The sequence below is a fragment of the Varroa destructor genome, unplaced genomic scaffold (assembly GCF_002443255.2).
Source record: "Varroa destructor unplaced genomic scaffold, Vdes_3.0 BEIS01000004.1, whole genome shotgun sequence".
Taxonomy (NCBI): domain Eukaryota; kingdom Metazoa; phylum Arthropoda; class Arachnida; order Mesostigmata; family Varroidae; genus Varroa; species Varroa destructor.
The window spans coordinates 10,057,078-10,077,502 of NW_019211457.1; the positions used below are offsets into that span (position 1 = coordinate 10,057,078).

General features: G+C 40.3%; 1 long non-coding RNA gene across 1 annotated transcript in view; it reads left to right on the forward strand.

Annotated features, from left to right (window-relative positions):
• Positions 1-20,425, forward strand: part of LOC147755825 (uncharacterized) — a 33,151-nt gene that overhangs the window by 5,521 nt on the left and 7,205 nt on the right. The window contains exons 2-6 of the long non-coding RNA XR_015326211.1: positions 3,305-3,429; positions 3,633-7,163; positions 8,195-8,370; positions 8,541-8,650; positions 9,055-9,209. This is a non-coding gene — a long non-coding RNA (uncharacterized LOC147755825). The remainder of the gene's footprint in view (positions 1-3,304; positions 3,430-3,632; positions 7,164-8,194; positions 8,371-8,540; positions 8,651-9,054; positions 9,210-20,425) is intronic.

Genomic DNA, 20,425 nt, shown 5'->3' on the forward strand with positions numbered 1-20,425 from the left:
TCACGAGTATAGTACGCAGAGTCGGAAAGCCATTAACGCCATGCAAAAACCTGGCCATGTTTGTCGTCTACCTTTCCGGCTACCGGTGGCGATGGTGATAACGGGGGCGAGCTTCTCACAATTTATTCCCTATATTGGGTAGCGCCTTGAGCTAGTTGGGCTTAGTCACACACACGCCCAGCGAATTGAAACAAGGAACAAATGAAAGCCGTTGTATAAACGCGCGAATATTCTGACACCAAGTACATAGCAAGGCGATTAAATCAGCGGAAGTGTCGGACTTAACGTTCTCATACCTGGGGTTCTGAAATGGCTGTATGGGCTATTCCACATAGATCCGTTTGCTGCCGTTCCGCTTTACTGTAGGCGGAATCGTCAACCATGTGGTATTTTTTCACAGACTATTGATGGCAGCATGGCCGGTTTGCTATTGCTGTAGATAGACGATGCCTTTAACGTAGAGTTTACGTTATAGGTATAGCTTGAGAAGCCTGTTTTCTTTCTCATATCATCTACTTGATGGTCGATGGTCCTTTTGGACATCCTGTGTTTTACAACTATGCCGCACTGTGTCGGATATGATGCTTAGTTTAGTGACAACTGAACCTCTGCCGTTTCATATTTTTATAACATGTTCTGTTCTGTGATTCTCCTAAACCGGGACCATTCACTTCCACAATTTACTTTTACGGTCCTTCGGCAGACTGAATATTATATATCTCAAACTCTTTGCTGTTCCAAAAAACAGTTATCGTTTTATTTCCCTGTAATTTTCATTTTCCCAAAAAGCTCATATGTGGACATACCGATCACCGGCTAATAATAATCTTCAATCTTTTGAGTTTCGTGTGGCTGAATACATTAAAAGGGAATCGAGGGAAAAGAGAAAATGGGACTCCCAAATGAATCTTTCTGATTATTTTGCATCATATTGCTTGAAATAGCCACTATATGGCGCCAGAGGCGTTCTCCAGAAAAATTATTTTTTTAGAGTTAAATATTACCTTCTGTATAGAAAGTTATCTCCTCAATCTATCAATCTGACCTATGGTGCAAAGGCTGTGAGGCCAACGACCGAAACCAGGGTTCAATAAACTTTCTCTTATCTGCAAGACCTGTTTGTATTAGATCACGACCAGGATCCGGACGTTGCATAGCAATGGCGGTCAAGGTACGTAGACGTAAGCGTCGCTTCAACAAGATGTTTACTCACGTCTTCCGAAAGATTTATTGCTCTGCACCTATCTCGTTAGCTACGTCAGATTTGAAAGTCGACCCTTTAAGAATTTATTCTGCAGTCAAATAATCGGTAGCTAAACATCTTGATAACTGTGTTGTAAGACCGCGTTAAACGAGTATTGAAGGCTCCATAATGAACAACTTTGTCTTCGAGGGCCTGGTGCACTGTGGAGGCGCATATTGAATATATGGAGAGGTGGGTTCGTTGTGTAGAAGTGGTTTGCGTAATAGGGATTTTATGGGATAAAACAGTCAACGAAAAAAGTTCGCGCATGCTAAGTGGGTAAGCGTTACATTGACGTCCGTACATAATCAGTTTAGTGATTTATTGCAGTCGGGAAAGCAAAATTATAAAACCTACGTAGAAACGCTGAATCGTATAGGACTTTGCGTTGAGCATAGACTAAAGCGTGCACTGTATGTCTTAACTGCCGACTCTATTGTATATATTAAGCAGCTATTAGTGATCTCATTATTGCTGAAGGATAAACCATAGGTACGTCTGCAAAAGATTTATATGCGGGGCTATACAAATCAAAGTAGGTCTAATCGGTCATTTGTCCTTTTTCAAGGAGTAATATAGTCAAGTGGCGTCAATCAGGCTCCGTTTGAGATATTATAAGGTGCATCGTTTGCGACAGCCTACCTTTAAACGTTATATATATATATATATATATATATATACCACAGAAAAAACAATCAAAATATATCTACATATATATGCATATACAAGATCGAAACATATTTCGAAAACAGATTTTTATTGTTAGTCAAACAAAGCAGAACCTTGATAGTAATAATAATCATTCTCATGATAAATAGACTTATTTGACCTGCGACATAGAGCATTATACACGTATACTATCCGCATACTTGTTCCCATTTATTTCTACAAACCGATAGGACACTGGCCATCATTGTCCTATTTCTTTTCCGAAATTGATCTAAGACATTTGAGTTTTGTACTTAAACGCTTTGCAGTTCTGTAGAGATGGTTTCTTGAAACGCAACGCCCGTTACAGGTATTCTAGCTGCGCTATTAAATCTTCCTCAATGAAATTCTCCCATCATCGAAGGAAACCCTATATCTAGTTCAACTATGTGGTAGAACATTTGAAAAATGTGTATTTTTTTTTACTGATTTTCTCTACGTATTTTGAAATGAAAATGAGTCGTTTTCAGCCTCAGTATTACCTCGTTAAGTCAAGTCAAAAACCTTGGAGGCTTTTCGCGTACAATATATATATATATATATATATATATATATTAGAAACATCTATACATACATTGGTTAGATGTTTACACTGCGGGTTGAAAGACCGTGCGGCTACTTCGAATATTGTAATCGAGATTCGTTACTTACGACGTGTGATTAAGTGGAAGACGATAAAATGCCTCGACACAAACTATAGGAAAATATATAGAAATAAACTGTGCTATAGGGTGATGTTCGACGCACTCTATTGTCTAAGCATCACTTACCAATATAGCTGTGCCACTAGTTGATCACTTACCAAATGGTTTACCTTTCCACTATCTTAGTTGTTTTTATATATGAACATGTAACTTTGTACACTTAGTCACTACTCGTTTTAGTGCTTCCTAGCGGGTAATCAGCAGATATACGGCAGTGACTATTTTCTGTTATATTGTAAACAGATTATTCTGTTCAGTCGGAACTAAACAGTAGAGATCAAGCAGCGTTTGGACAAATCCAGACCACAAGGAAGTAAACCTTTAAATTAGATTATTTTTTTTTTTATAGGAGATTACGCCGCTTCATGCTAGATCAATATAGTGATTCACTCTAAAAGTTCCGATACGAATTTCGACATATTGTTACTAGTTGTAGGACAAGAAATTGACTTGTAGAAATTTAGCGCCTTCATGTACTTGTCTATCGTGTTTGCTTCGTAATTAAGAATCTCAGCTGATTGCGGTAGCTCTGAAGACTTAGATAGGTCAATTTATTAGAGCGAGACAATACGACAAACAAATACGATTAATGCGCCCTAGATGCAAACTTTGACCAAACATTAAAGACTAGGATATGTATCTCTAACAGATTCTAGATGGCGTTTCGAAGTGTCTAAGCTATTTCGTCTGCTACATTCGAATCGGTGGATACCATACACAAATCACGCTACTCCCACACGACCGCAGCGACATAGTGAATACAAACAAATAAAGGTGAGTCGGAATATTTTTATTAATTGATCGAATCGCGATCTTCGGGCTGATGTTTACGAATTTACAGATAGCGTTTTTTTTTTAACTTATTAAGTATATATCACGTTGCAACAATAATTCTTTACGATCGCGCGCGATCGTATTTATTTCGTATGGTGTAGCATGTGTAACGTTACCAGCGTGACTTTTTTGTCCTATTTTAGGCCGTTACAATGTTATACTATGAACAGATGCGACTAGTCATCATTCGGAATTCGACGAAGCGGGCAGTAAATGTTCCACTACCGTAGTAAATAGTAACTAAATTAGATAACGAAAATGCTGCAGCGCCCGTCACCGAAGCGTTATACGAGCTAGATACATGACCTGCGAAAGGCGTCGCCAACAGCCTAAACGAACGCCTATTCTGATAGTCAAATAACAGAATCATCTACCTTAATGAAATTAAGTTTACGTTAATTGATATCTTCGTTTGTACCCTTCATTTGTACAGAGACATTTGCGGAGACCTTGTAATGATAACTAAAATAAACTCTTTTTTTGAAGTGTTATTGTGCCGTTGGGGATAGCTCACGGTATTATCTTTAAAATGTTATCACGAAACTAGCTTTTTTTATTCAAGTATAAGGTATTTGAGTAAGCACCATATATCTGTATCATACCAAGTATCATATATATCTCGTCGCACTTTTCCATCAGCCTTGGATATCTCATAGACGTGTTTGCCAGCTTGAACCATGAAGTAATCTTTAAATTCTATAGAAGCCGGCACGTGCGAAAGAACATTTTCCAGCTTTAGTTAGTTCGTTGCTAATACGTCACCTTCTATTGAATATTACCAACAAGTAAGCCTATCTTATGAAATACATACCAAACCAATGCGAGCAAATAGAATTTTCTAATATAACAATATAATTAGTAACGAAGAATTTCTAGTTTTGGCAGCGTATAAATATATATACACACTGCTACACTTGCACACGCCTGCTACACTTGCAGGCGATCACATCCCTGCTGCGCCACGTTGACTGATGGCTCAATCGCTGCTCATCACCATCAAAAGAACCACACAAATTTCAATGAAACTGTGAAAGAGCTATTATTCTATTAATTGATCTATATGGTTTTTTGTTCGCATTAGCTAGCGAGATGTACTAAGTTCGTTTGCACGAGTTAAGTACTCAATGTCGTCTTCCCTTCAGGCCAATGTCTTCCATCAAAGACAGCGAAGCATCAGGCCGCGTGGTGTACGTGGAAAGCACTGTTGCTTTCAGCTTGCTGCAGGTTTGTTGATATCAGTGCTAGCCCGCCCGCTGATAGCACCTGGTGGAGTAGGCCGGCAAAGGCACCAATACACCCTCACTCGGGATATATCATTTGGGTCAACCAAACGAAGCGTTAGCCATTCAGCTTCATCCGCCCTATATTTACCCATCTCAGAGGCGCCTCCCCGGAAAAAGTAAAGGTCGTCGTGGGGACAGCTCTTGTCAGGAAGCTTACTTAACAATCCTGTCAAACAAGCTGAAACAAGAAAGCTCTCACCAGTCCTCTTCAATTAGCACAAACTGAGCGACAAAGAAGGCGTTTGAGGCTGAGCTGAATCGTTCCGAAGCAGCAAATTCGTTAACTACCTGGTCTGATAAAACTGCAAGTTCGCTTAGTTTTACTGGACAGCAAAAGCAGGCAGTGATTTAATCATCTTGCCAACCTCATTACTGTGCGCCTGAGAAAGAGCTGAAGTCTACTCCGAAGGTGAACGAATAGCAACAGCATTACTGAAGAGAATGAAAGGAGAAGGCTTCGTGTTGACGTGCTAAGCTACTGCTGTATCAAAACCCCTATCAAAACAACCAGGACATTCGTAGTGCCACCATGATATGGTGTCAGTCAACATAATGTGTTCTGTTTCGCTCAACGGTTTGGTAGCCTTCGAATAGTCGTCAACACCCGTCCAAGGGTGAAACGAACAGCTGTAAAGAGCAAGGTAGCCTCTTTGGGCATGGGGGCAAGCATATAAAAACGGAGCACCTTCGGGTGCGTGTACCGCTGAAGTTTAGAGAGGCCAAGAGGTTGTAGCGAGCCCCAATCGAAGACGGCCGTCTAAGCCATTCCGCTAACTACTGATTTCTCGTTAAGTCTATTCGATCGCTAACGCATTTCGATAGACGCGAAGAAAAGTAAACTAAAATTTCGGAAAATCTACGCAATTATATGGAATAATCGTTCTACATGCTTTTGTTGCGTTTTGAAAACTGGGTTACATTATCTGATATAGTTAGAACTAGTGAAACCCACTTAGAGATAAACCTGTTTTGCTATTGTAGAGTTTTTATGCTACAGGTCGCTGACTAACCTGAGTCGCTGCTTCAGCTGTATCGGATGACCTGTTATCAGTAGTTAGGTGCTCGTTAACATCTCGGTGAAACATTGATACTTCCTATGACGAAAATCATCACAATACATCGTCTACCTGTCTGTCCGGTTTCGTGATGCACTTTACCTAATACGGGTGTTCCATTTATCATCTGAGCAAAATTTAGGAAATCGGCTTTCCCTCTTGACAAGCCGCTGAATCTAGAAGAGACCGAAATCCACATTACGGTAAATATAGAGACCCGTGAAAGCTCCGTAACATCGATTAACTGCGCATTTGGAGCGTATCATTTGCTTGGTATACTTTTTTTTCAACAAAACCTATCTCTATTTGTCTGACTTTTTTGTTTTAACAAATAACTTTTCAGGATGATCCCAGCCCTGGATGGATATCTTTTAGGAATCACGTGTGGCATGTCCTGTTGTTTTTTCATGAACGATAGTAACGATCCTATCATGCCGAACTAAACTGTAGTCAATGGAATGACTTCTACGACCATTTTATGGGGAGAAATGCAAGATCAGTATCAGCATATTGAAGGCAAACTGCAGAGGCTGCTTTCGCTCGTTCGTTCGGAGCGCTTCTCTTGCAAATGATTATAAATCGTTATTTCCATTTGTAAATTGCTCGTAGACTGACTCGCTCGTACAAATATTGTATAGGTCTAGAGATTGATGCTTCTCTAGTTTCTTTGATATCTTTTGTAGCCTTTTAGTTGTGAAAAAGCATTCAACCTTTACGAAGTCCGTGCGTCGACCTTACATACGTCGCTTAGCCAAACATACATCGTAGGCAGGTGCAGGTTTAAATATAACAACAGCGTGGATTTCTATACTTAGCTATAAGTATTCATTACTTTCGACTAGAGACCTAAATAACGCTATGAGCATGCGATTGGCTAGTCAGTCTGAAGTCAATATTCCAAGGAAGGCGCGTGCTATTATTGAGCAACAGATAAGCGCTCCCGTTGATAAAACGGACAGTATCGAAACCCGTTCTCTTTGATTGCTAGTTTACAAAATCTGACATCTCCTATATACGTCCGTGGCTCTTACTATTGCACCAATAATGAATGCGGACCAAGCTTTTAAAATCAAAGTCCTGAGAGATCATGCTACTGTTTTTCCTTAATTATATATATCATTAATTAAGGATATCTGTATATATATATATATATATCCTTAATGAATTAACAGGAATTCTCCTAAAAACCGTTTCTAGGGAATGCAATTTTGAATAGATTGAGAAACAAGAGAGATTTTGCTGAGAAGTCAATGAGATCTGACAAACGATGTTTTGCATCGCAGTCTGCATTCGATGGCCGGAAACAGATCCTGCCAGGTGTGGCAAAGATAGGCAGGTACGTTACAAAGCTTGCTCAGTAGATACAAAGAATGTTCAGAAATCTAGCATCGGCAGATACGTTACTGCCGACTGACACGAGCGGATTACAATTTGAAAAATATGCAATGGATTTTCTATGGATGACGTACTGTAGATTTTATAAAGGCGAATATTTGCAACAGATAAACAAGGTTACACAAATCTATGAATGAGTCAACATTTTGTATAGTTTGTTATTACGGAGCGGCCCTGTAAGCTCTATAGCCCTCAGCTAATAGCAACATCCTGTTTTACTGATATATAATACTGACATATAGTAATGACTTACAATCACCTCGCAAAGCTGCTGTAGATTGAGGCCTTCATCAGGACAGGGAAAGATAAAATATGTAGCATCGATCCCTAATTTTCATCGATGATAACGATTATTAATATTAACTAGGAGATACCACGTAAAGAAAATCGTTTTGTTTTTACCCGTCGCGCAGCGTTTAGAACCAAAATTTTCTACAAGCCGAGCTCTTACTGTATCTGGGCATTTCCCGATGACCTGCATGCCCGATGTCTACGTAGAGAGTGGCACGAAATTGCTTAAACGAGATGTTTCAGATAGAAGCTGAAAAGTATAGATTTGGATGCGCGACGCCGCACGACGGACTAGGCAAATGATTGACTGGTACGAAAATAATCTTTGGCTGTCTTTTTAAGCAGAATACGCTCATTCAACATGACTAGAATCAGGATGATAACAGATTATTATCGACCAAACATATACAATTGCCGCCGGCGAATTTATTCTAGGACAATAGTTCCTTTTCAAACAAACAGCAAAATTGTGAAGGGCCGTCGGTTATATACGGGGGCTTTTATTCGAACCCGATAATTCATTTCAATCAAACATGATCGTATCAGCCTAATTAAAACGTTAATTAAATGCATGGTAATGCCTAGTGTAAAAATCGTAACTAGTCAGCGATCCGAGTTTGCTTTTCTAGCAGTACCTATGGGTATTTAATGTACTTTCTCATTTTCGTTTGCATCTAGCAGGATTTCAGACGATCTTGGTCGTTTTACGAATTCAGTGCTGGCACTGGCAGAAGCAATCCACAGAGGTTCCTCTCAGAGTGTCGACCCCAAACGAAGTGCTCGTTGCCGTTGAAGGAATTGTTTACTGTGGCAAAGTTCATTTAATTCGTTTGGAACATTCTACGCTAAACTTCCGGGTAAGTATTCCCCTCATCCCATAATCCTGGGAACGAAAAGAACTAGGAGTCAACTTTTCCATGACTAACAAAGTACATTAACATCGATAATACACATATGCACATTCAAAGTTTTTTCGAAATAGTCTGGCATTTAATAGATGCTATTTGTTTTTGTTTGCGACATGCAGTGAATGCCTTATGGTTGGAGAAGCCTTTACCGGTGAAGTCGTGGTCCGGAAAGAGGGACGCAACACAGTTCGGTCCGCAATGTCTTCAAGGTAGAGGTGCTATACCTGCGGTGAGACTCTGTAATTTTCACGTCTATATATTTCAAATAAACTGAGATACGTAGATCAATAGTGGCGTCCGAAATCAAGTCGCAGTATAGCAAAAACTATAGGTATTTACAGATTTCTCGAAACAAGTAGTTTTTGTCATATTTAATAGGTAATCATCAAAAATAGGTATCAGCATCCCATTAACACCTATAGTATATTGAGAATGATTTTTAGCTTTTGAATGTAACGATTAAAATAAGTTAAAACCAATGAAACATTAAGTGAAAGCTCCCATTTGTCTACTGAATGCTCACGCCGTCAGACTATAAATAAAGCGTTGTATGCGCTCGGTGAAACTCTTGTTTCTCTGTTCAAGCTCGAATTAGGTATTAACTCATTTGTGATTTTTGCATCTGGATTTCAGTACTCTAATCAAGACCGTCAAATGTGTGGATCACATTATGGAACTATCTGCAAAATCAGCAGCCATAGGATGAGTGATGTATATATGGAACTAGATTGCTCGAGCGTTTCCATCTCCAATGCCCTGCTGACGCATATAGCTTACAAGAAAATGAGGTATTTCGATTACCCATATTAACGACGTAGTCTCTCATATTGGTATGCCCATCTTTCTATCCTTTTTACATTGAACAGCTGGTAAGAAATTTAATAGTTTCAATTTACTTTTTATTTTGCACGTTTGATAATTTACTCCACGGGGCGCGAATGAGCGCTAATTCTCATGAAGTTCTAAAAAATTTGCGCATTTTTCACGTGACGCTGCTATTCCAATTCAAAGTGGAGTTTCCTACCATGATGGATGTGCGCCCAAACATAAGTTAGGTACAAAAAAATATGCAATAGGCAGGTTTGGTTTTTTCTTCCATGAATGAAAACAGCCAATGTTAGAGCGCGACAATAGTAAATAGAACTCAACAAGAGAGAAGCCAAATTACTTTAAATTACCTACCGGCAATAAAGGTGTCCTTAATTGAGTCGAATCATTTGACCGTTGCTCGTTGGGCCGCTGCTGGACCCGTTGTAATATATCAAACAACAATCGCACTCAATCTTTCGTCATCGTCATCATCGGGGAATCGTCCTTTTTCAATGGCCTAACATTATTTATATCGCATAGGTTAGTAATTTGCTCACTGTTATTAGAGATTGCAAGCTTCTTTGAACTGGCAATTGATCTAAAACAAACAACAGTAGAGGCCAGTGTGGCTCAAACGCGTTACCAGTCAAATTGCGGCCGAGATATCCGCAACTATTGGAATCGCGGTAGGCCATGTTTGCTGGCAGGTGATCTTCTTGGTAGTGGCAAGACTTTAGACTTTAACTCCCAAATACACGTACGTATCCATGAATGTGAAAACTTCGTCCTTAGTTCAAAAAGATTTGTGTGGTCTGCTATTATGGTTGGTCTTGTTGAAGGGTAGACGAGAAAGAAGTGTCGATCCAAGGCCTCCCATTTTTGTTACGAGTATTAACTGTTTGTGGGCTATCGAGTCCGGTTCGGGTTTAGATTTTGATGTTGCGCTATTTCATGAAGGGCAAACGAAAAGACGGCTCTCGGGTGTTCCCTCTCTATACTTTGGTTAGATTCGCATTATAGACAAATACATGGCGTACTCAAAAGGAATCATTCTGAAATGGTTGTTAGATATTGACCGCCATACTGTTTACAGCTTAACAGAAGTTTAAACCTATAATCAACTTGGATCGTACCTGTGTTTGGTCCCGTGATAACGTGCAACGTGTTTCATACACGTTTCGTAGGCTTCATTATGGTGATTCGGTCCGCTTGACAGAACATCGATCAAAATGGCAGCAGCAGCAGTAGCATTAATTATTATTCGTTTGCAAAGAAATCACCATACACTTATGAAGAGCTGCTTATACCGGCCTGGTACATTCCGTTATGGAAGCAAGCGAAAATAATCGGTTACTTTCCACCTTCTTTAAAGCGAATGCTTCGATGTTTACGGGCGAGGACGAGAACTTCTGCTGCAACTTTGTGCCGAAGGCAATATTGAGGATGTACGCTTTGCTACGGACACTCTGTGCGGCTAAAAGGACTATTGCTCGTTAGCGTTTTCAACATTGCTAAACAATTGTGCTCTTTTATTTATAGACTTAACGAAAACAAGCCTTCACCAGACGTCGTTTCCTATCTCGTCGAATAAGACTGTCCCGTGTCCACAGAAGCATTTCATCTGTAGGCAAGTCGCCCTGTGACGTAGCACATTTAAGCCCCATATTGGGCGAATCGCTGAAATTTGGCGGAATTGTAATGCCGAGCCTCAGTGATCTGTTGAAATACGCCGTTAAATTACTAAATTCTAACACTACTTATTCGGCACATATTGAAATTTTGGGTCATTACGTCCAGTTTAGTGTTGCAGACATGACTGAAGTTGCTCGCCTTAGATACCCATCTGTTGTCGAATCAATGTGCGCATTTGTCCCACGTGTGGACAGTAATACTCTGGCAAATAGTTACTGTCTGTGTGAGACCTTCAAGCCCAAAAATGCTGCCCCACTAATTTCGAACTTCAGAAAGTCCCTCAGATTTAGACAGAATCTGTTTTAGTCGGCGCAAATTATTCCATTCAACAGAGGACATCAACCGCCTACAAAGCCAACTGAACATGGGCGACTATCTAGAATTCACTTGGCAGCTTTTACTATCCGGTAGAGATGACAAGCTTTCGCTGTATTTACTTTCGAACAAAAATTTCAACCACTGGGAGCGTCATGTTTTAAGTGAGATACGGGTTCAGCGTGTATTTCTCCGGAGAGAGGTATGCCATTTCATTGAGCTGAAAAAGTTTTTTGTTCAAGCCATCGATAACTTACCGAGCGATCACAGTCTAAGCCTGACTATATGGAAAATAGATTTTTTCATAGATTTCTCAATGTTCCGTTGCCGAACCGTTTCAACAACAGACCATTTTTCACTGGCTGACTTTCCCCATTATTGCTTTGAAGAATTTATTTCGTCAAGACCTCTGCTGTCACGAGAAGTTCAAGGAGTATTATACTAAGCCATACAATCCTACTAATTTGCCTGAATTTATCGGCGGAGACGTTATTTAAGCAACCTCAGAAGGCCGGGAAGACCGCATACCCTTTTGACCTTATTTTGTTCATTCTTGCATGTTCCGCAAGCAGCAAAACTATTAACCGATTGGAACAACCGGCCTTACAAATATGTGGATGCATGGCGCTAACCTAGGATTTTTAGCTGGCTCAGCGTCCTTCTCAACAACAACACAAGCTTCTCAAGAAGCATAAGCGCCCAGCTAGTTACTCGCATGTATTATAGGTTAGGCCTGAAAGAAACAGAAATACCCTTGCAAAAACACTTCGCGATACGCCCACTTCGTTGCTTGGCAGCTATGGCATATAGAGCACATTTTACTCAACCGCTACCTGATAGGCAACTTCAGCGTCAAATTCCTCCCTCACTTGAGCGATTTGTCTAAAAAAATATTGTCTAGGAAACACATCCTATAGGCATAACAGTGTCCGATTACCCACTCCCCTACCTACAAAACCGTTTTGACTTAGTAGTAATAACGTATCAAGTAGTCGCGGACGTATAGTGATTACAGTGTAATATTATGGTGTTGTGTCCTCAACCCACGTTAGGGGTTTTCTTATACGACAGACCTTTCTAAGCTTAACACGCCGATATGCCTGCACATTGGGAGCCTGGACTGTGTTCCGAGAAAGGCCGGCAAACACGTGTAAATCAAGAAGCGAGTGCTACATTTGTAACACATTTATGTGTGTTAATAATGAATCATGAGGGGTCAGGTTAACAAAACGCGTCCATATTTATCACTGCACTTTTTCATAGCGATCGAGAAGATCCACCTCAAGGTGGAATCAAGTGTGGTTCCAATCCTATTATTGGAATGTTATACTGACCTTTGGTCAGTTGACCATCAGGTTCACAATCCACATGAATTAATAAAAATACAGGTAAAAGTTCGTGTTTAGACGTTTCTAGATCTAGTTACCATCATGCAACATTTAATAATGGCAACAACCTTAGAAACGTTCTTGCTTACATTTCATGAAATGCATGCCATGAATTTGTGTACGCCATCCTTTGTTCGTATACCTTCCATCTCTGATACTCTCCATTATAGATTCTCACTTTACCGTAACTTACGGAAACTTACCGTAAGTGAATGATGAGTCACTTTTCATTGTATAGCATCATTGTGTAACGTCGTATTTTTAAAAATGTACGGAAGCGAATAACACTTTCTACGAAATTTGTCAATACCGAGTAGATATGTTTTCATATCCAGCACACAACGTATAACAGGAAAATTTGCTCGTCATTGAACGCGTTCGAGGACAAATAAGGACTTCAACGAAGCAGCTTTCACTTAAGTCTTCATGTTGGCGTTCTGGCATCAGTGATCGGTATTAAACAGCTATCTAAAACGCGCACTTGAACGAAGAATATATTGATACGCCATCATTATTGACCTGCCTTCTTTGGATAAGTCCATTTCACTGGAATTAATTTGCAACGAAGCAGCAAAAGAATGCCTAGGGCCATTCGTTGAATATCGCATCACCTAAAACATTGATAGATTTAAAACAGAAACGCGAGTCAGGACCGAAACGACCAGCGTTTACAAAAGCTTGCAGTAAACACTTTTTGCAAATATCGCCATTGCCCGCAGGCAAAACGCTTCTTCCGTCTCCTTGAAGCCCCCACAATCGCTCCGACTTGCGACTGATCGAACGCCGAAGGTAGGGCAATAGAGTTTCCAATAAAACGACCTAAATTCGGTAAGTGGTCAGCTACCTAGTCGCGAGAAGTCATCTCTATGGCGTACGCTAACTTTTAGGCAAATCTGTAAAAGAAGTTGCCGACCTTTTTTCATTTCATCTGCATCTTCTCGGGTACAGTCTTCACTCGTGCTGAAAGCTTGCCTTGTTCAGCTGTTTCCATCGTGGGATCTATGTTGAAGCTCACGGTCGCCGCATTCGCTGTTAGCTTGCCTACGAACTACTTCGACTGTGATTGACGTCTTCGCTCATCGATCTGTATCGTTAGCCCGGTTAAATTTCGACCAAAGAAATGTACGTAAGCTAACAGTTTGAAAACGATTTCTTAGTGAAGCTGGAGCATAGACCCCATTGGAGCTCCCACTAACTTTCGTCTTTACATTATTACTGCACATACTAAAAGCAATGATTCAACCGCAAAAGACAATTTATTTGAGTAAAAAGTTATCGAAGTATTAAGAAATGAGGCGGATTAATGTGAGTTGATTTTATCGTGTATTTTCTATCATTAAGACGAATATAGCGCTGATGGGACCCACCCGACCAAGACTTGAAAGTCACGTTATTCCCCGGTAAGCTTATGTGTAAATAATTTTTACGTGTAAATATTTCGTACCCGGATCAGTTAGACTGTGTAAGAGATTGGCAAAAACTGTCTATATTGCCAAGTTGAGCACCCACCGTCACTTGAGCCAAATAAGTTCCGATTCAAGGATATCTGGCGGCCGCCTTATTAATAAAGGAGGTTGCGAGGCGCTCCAGGCAGAGGGTACGTCAAGAAGAACGCTTTCATTAACAAGACTTCCGGCTAAAACGGTCTATTTTTTAAGAAACTTATTTCACGATACTTGCTTTTATATTAGATGATTTCACACACAACGTCACAAATGTAAGCTGTAAGCTAAACTAATCAGCTTGATTGCTGACTTCGTCACTTTAGCATGTCATATCATCAAGCAATTTGTTTATACGGCCAGAGTATATCCGCTGATCAATACACCTTGTTAGTTTCAGAGAATTACGTGGCTCAGAGCGGTGTTAAATACATTGTCGTACGCAAATTTCATAAGCCCTTTATCAAAACGATATTTATTCATAGGGCATATAGCTTATTTTGCCATTTAAAGCCTTCGTTTGGATTTATCGATCGTAGAACCTCATAGACCGTAGTGCGTTTGCTACGCTAATTTCCATCCACGAGGCTCGAGAAAGCCCAGGAGAAGCACGTTTTATGCTCTTGTATTATAATGTCGAGCATACAGCGGTCATGATTCTGCACAAACGCGTGCCATATAAAAGTGATCTGTGCATACAAGTACATACAATAATAACGCCAAATATCCATATCATTCGAAAAGCAATTATTACCTACGCTTTACCTTAAGACGAAACAGGAAAACGTATCATGTCAGAGAAATAAATGCAAATTTCACACAAGGCCTAGCTTTTAAGATACAAGTAGTATGTGGGAAAATTCACCAGCTAGCATAGTTGGGATCCCCATTTTTGCTCGGAAGAGTAAAATATATACCGCGATCTGATCTGACTCTTAGTCTATCCTTAGCCACTCTTTATGTGGAAGGCGTGGTTATACGCCGTTATATATACCGCTGTCAAAGGAGTAATTTCCAATCTGTTTTGATGTTGTACTGATCCCGTATTAGTAACCCCTTATTTGCCTACAATTCTGTAGGTAGGGTGAGCGTGACTTCTGTGTCGTGCTTTTTTATCGCTTTGACATCCGTATAACTAGGAATTGACTGAATTTCGATCCCTGACGAGCATGTAACTCATTGCACTAGTATCCACCTTGTCAAAATACTAAGGCTGATGGCTTTTACTAACCTCATTCAGTTTTATTGGTCGTGTTTATAGCAACTATTCATAATTTATAGAGTTGCAAATGCCTTATACCTTTTGAGACAGCACCGTAGATGTTTTCTTTTTTAAAAAATCGTTTAGAACAAACCTTTGCAGGAAATCCAACGACTTAAATGTACCATCAAATCCAATCCAGCATAAGATCGGACACATGATACACGTAAAGCTATAGCAATATGCTTGTAGAGAGTGTTATATGACTAGTAGAGTTGGAAGCATAAGCAAAATCTACACCAATCGTACGAATAATCAAAGCAATACAGGGTCCCATACAAATGATGCAGTAGCAAAAGCCGATTATAGAAGGTATGCCCTTATTGGTCCACATACATTCTCCTGCACGCGCCCTCTCGCCAGTTGCCTGGCCGATCCAATACGTCAATCGCTGAAGGCAAATTGGATCTGACAACGGGGCGGATACGCGCCTCTGTCTTTTAGCTCAAATCGGGAACTGAAACAACTCGACGCAGGGAAAGAGCAGCGAAGGGCGAAGGCGTTGAGTCGCTTGATCTCCGACAGCTTAGCGCCACAACACGACGCCGGCAGGAGTAGAAAGGCAGAACATCGTTCGGGTCCTATTTACTGCCGTGTGCTGTGTGCAATGCTACATTAGGACGCCCGCTATGAGCTTATGCGTAGCGTCGCTCAGTTGAATTAAGGGCGTGCCTGCGACCTGCCCTTCAAGTCCTATTCTGTATATACAAGCCGGACTCCCAATTTTCCACTTCTCCTTAGTAGAAGTCCCATCTGATAAAGCTGACAGTCAACGAACATGTTTGCTGCCCCTTATGTTAGGAAAACGCGTCGACAGAAGTTGTGTAATAATAATCATAATAATAAGCAGACATGATCGAATATCAAAGAAGCGGAAACGATGAGAAAACTAAAACAAATCGAATTTTTACCGAGAGTTTACGGCAGTATGAAAGTACCTCTGGCAAGCATATAGGGTGCAGCATTTAAATCCGGAATTTTTCCTATGCCTTGTTTCTATAATTGTACCTAAACAAGAATACATTTTTTCTATTGAGATGTATTGCATGCGCTAGAAATATCATTTCTGACGGCTTTCATCATTCAGCGTAATCAACGTATTAGAAAGTCCCAAATGTTACAGAGTCCCAAAAGAGTTCATCTGCACGACTCAATGGGCCACTGATATTTTTCTTTCCAAAACAGCCGTAAATTTCAAAACTCAAAAAATATGGATTGAAAAATGGCTTTTTTCGATCGATTTTGAAATTTTTCAAATTTCAATCCTCTTGAGGGTCATCCGGCTTGTCTAGTGGAAATCTCTCTCGAATCTTTCAGAAATCATATGAAAACTGATAGTAATGTAGACTGCTGATGTTTTGGTCTCGTTGAGATTTCGTTGAGCGCGGAAAGTTTGGTCTATGAATCTTTGCTGAAACGGCGCAATGTATTTCGTCATCATGGATTTGCTGTTTTATTATGGAAAAAAACTGGCTTTTTTTTTTCTAGTGCTACGAATGTATACATGCCCATTGCGGCAAACAGCCTGCCAAACCTTGCCTGATTGTAGACGCCGTACCCTATATGCTCCGATGCGATCATTTTCAGTTATGGTTTTCAAAGTACTCCTTAGGTTTTTATGCAAGATTATTTGGTGCCGGTGATTTTGTCTCTCTGACGCTTTCCCCTCACCATTCATTCTCTCATAGGCTCGGTGGTTTTTGTTATTCAAATGGCGCAGACACGAGTAACGATGTGCTCTAAAAGACTTCACCATAACAAGGAGTGGTTGAGAGCTATTTCAGCTTTACGTTACAATCGGTTGAACGACGCCCCGTTAGCGTTCACCGCTAATCGAATCAATATTTAGTAACCAGAAAATCGCTGAGTCGTTCTGTGGCATGATCGATGCCGCATATCGATCACGACATCTGAAGAAGGGCTCAACCATAGATATTCGCTGCTGCAAGTACGATGGCAAGGTTACACTCGACAGGGCGACCCTGATCAGGACACTTGTGTCTTAGTCGCTCTGCCTAGATTTGCGCTAACGCAAGAAGAGGCCCTTATTGTTGGCCGAATGGTTGCTTATAAATAAAAAAAAACTCGCTTCCAGTGAGCGCAGTGGAGACGATTTGAACAAAGCAGTTGGGCCATCGGGAACAAACAACTGAAAAGCAGCTAATTAATAGAAAAAGGCTAAGCTGAAAGCATGGTAAAACTAACATGTCACATATACACATACGTATTAAAACTAATTTACACTGGGATGTCATCCTCATAGGAGGATTTCATTGGTGCGTAACGCATTGGACAACTTTTATTTATACGGTATATGTACATTAGTCATCTTCTTTTAAATTCATTACAATCACATAGTAAAATTAAAACATTCTATTAATTTATGGCAGGTTTCATTCTATTATGTCTTATGGCTTACTCACTAATGTGATTGTCTCAGTCGATGAACAGTAGTTCCTACGTTATACAATACTGGTTGACGGTTTCATCGTAAACATTTAGCGGGAACAACGTCAGACTGCTCTGAATTTAGCCGATAGTTTAGGTCGCTTAGGATTCGGAACTTCTATTCATTATTTTGATAGACGTCGCAGAATGCTCGCAGAGTAGTTGTGACCATTTAAGTTATATACCCGGCGTGGCCATAATGCATTGCTGCCGCAAGTGGAGTTCGACCGTTTGAAGTCCGTGTATGGTAACGTCTATCGAATGTTTGACACGAATGGCATTTCAGTCTATTCTTGACCGTTCCTTCGTCCGTCTCGGATTCTGGCGGTATACATCAGCGACCATTTTGTATCTCGGAAATTTTGTACAGGTTTTTTTTGTTAAAACGTTATGAATAACCTTGCACGGGGAGTTTCCTTGAACTATCTCAGAGGTTTCCTATTTTGACAAAATGCGCGAATGCAACAAATGTATTGGTTACTTGTTTCCGAAGAAAGCTTTATTATTATTATTATCGAATCAGAGATAAGTGAACTTTGTCCGGTTGTTTGTAACCATTTTCGGAAAGTTAGTCGATTATCGGCTAAGACGCTAGCACTGGATTTCCCTTCAGAAGCGGTCAAATACTAATCTCCGAAATAAGCTAGTTGCAACCCCTTAACTTTAAGATGGGCTCTATTAACATTTTCGAAATAATTCAATAACACCTACAGTACAATCTGCGAGCTCAATGCTAAAAATTGCACACGTGCCTAAACAAATACTAGTTGATTACTGATTCTAACGAAGCTATGTACCTTTTAAAATTGATTGATATTAGACAAATCATGTCATAGTAGATTGCCATAAGAATTGAAATCACAATGTCAATGTCCAGCGCTATTTACAAATGTTTACCATAATAGCATCCATTCAGCCTCATTGCTTCTCCAGAAGACTATTCGTACATTTTAGAAGGCCATACCATGGCGGCAAGCCAATATTTAAATAAATCAAATAAAGCAAAAAGAATACCCTTCGGGGAAGATTCTATGACAATATTAGGCTGGCAACAGTTTGTTGAAATGTGAACTTGATAAAATTAAGGGAGAACGTTTCGTCTGCTAGGTTTGATTTTGGTATCGTGGCGCTAGAAAAACTTACATGGAAATCGAACAATGTATAGGAGAACACAGATTAAAACAGAATCTAAATGGCGTATAGAAATAGAGTATCAACGTTCTTTTTTGCTACTCAGCATGAAAAGCCCGTAAACATTTTAATCGTTTATGGATATCTCAGTGTAATAAACTCGGATTAAGCATCAATAATCTATCTAGCCTAGCCTAACCTAATACTTTGTACGTTAGTGTGGGCCTTCAGCTGGGTTCGAACTTTCCCATAAACTATACCTTGAAGAGTTTTGCGGACGTGCTCTATTGATATGCAGCTATTCAACAATTGTTAAAATTATACGGCATGTATTCAGCCATGCCAATCAGTAACCAATTCCTGGCTTTGACAACGTAAAACCTATGATAGATATTGTCATTCCAGTTCCTTGTTCTGCAGCTGCCTGAACGGCAGGACACGGAAACTAATACGATTCCTCTTTGCCAGTGAACTATCGAATAGCTAGTACTTCTCGCTGCAATCGCAGGTGACGAAAACGATAAGGCTACAGCGATGTTCATGGTGTTCCGGAAGTCGAGCTTTCCTATCGAACCTTCGCCCTTGGTCCACAGAATCCATTCGGGCAACCCTGTCCCGCTTCTGTGTAATACGCGGACGAGGCCGGTCGGAACAACGGCGTTCTTGGGCAGATAAGGCTGGGGCACCGTTGGTAAAAGGCGATTGCAAAATGGCCAATTTTTTCGTTTCTCCTATCACACGCCATGTCGTGCTAAGTTTTCCGCTAGTGTACTGAACCAATGCGATTTAGGAAACACCCAATGAAACAATCGTCTGTTTCTAGGTTTTATCAGGTGTGGAAAAGCCTGCTATAAACGCTGATTGTGTATCGTTTGTTCGCACTTTAACTACGTTTACCCTCGATAAGGGCGCAAGAATGCGATCTCACCCTCAGAAGACGACCGGACTCCTTGGCAGAGTTTAGTTGGCTTCGGAATGATAATCGAATACTTTACTAGCTTAAAGAAGGCATGTTCGAACAGCCGCCGGAGCCAATAGCAGTATTTTACTATACATATACAGAGGCCGCCAGTGCTTTAAAGGCTATGAGATAAAACCGAAAGGACATTACATAGTTGACGACAGGTGTTTAGCCTTTTTGAGCATGAACACTGTAATAAACGTTACCTGTGACATGGTCAGGATCTAACCCAGGAGAACCCAGTAATTATTATGCTTTAATTACGAGAATTTTTCTTAACGAGTGTGTTATTTGACTAAGAAAATTGCTTAAATATCATTCGAAGGTCCAACTACTGAGGGATTTCTTTCTATATCACGATATCTATATACATACCATTGTTAGAAGGGGAAATTACAATGTCATTGAATCAAGGTAGTGTTCGGCAGTGAATCACGGTAGAAAAACAGCTTCTAGCAGCCTAATTAGGATGTCGTCTCCATAAACCCGTTACTCTAAACAGTGTAGGCCCGTTTGTTTCTGAGCGATGGGCTATATTGTAATGACAATGTCGTTC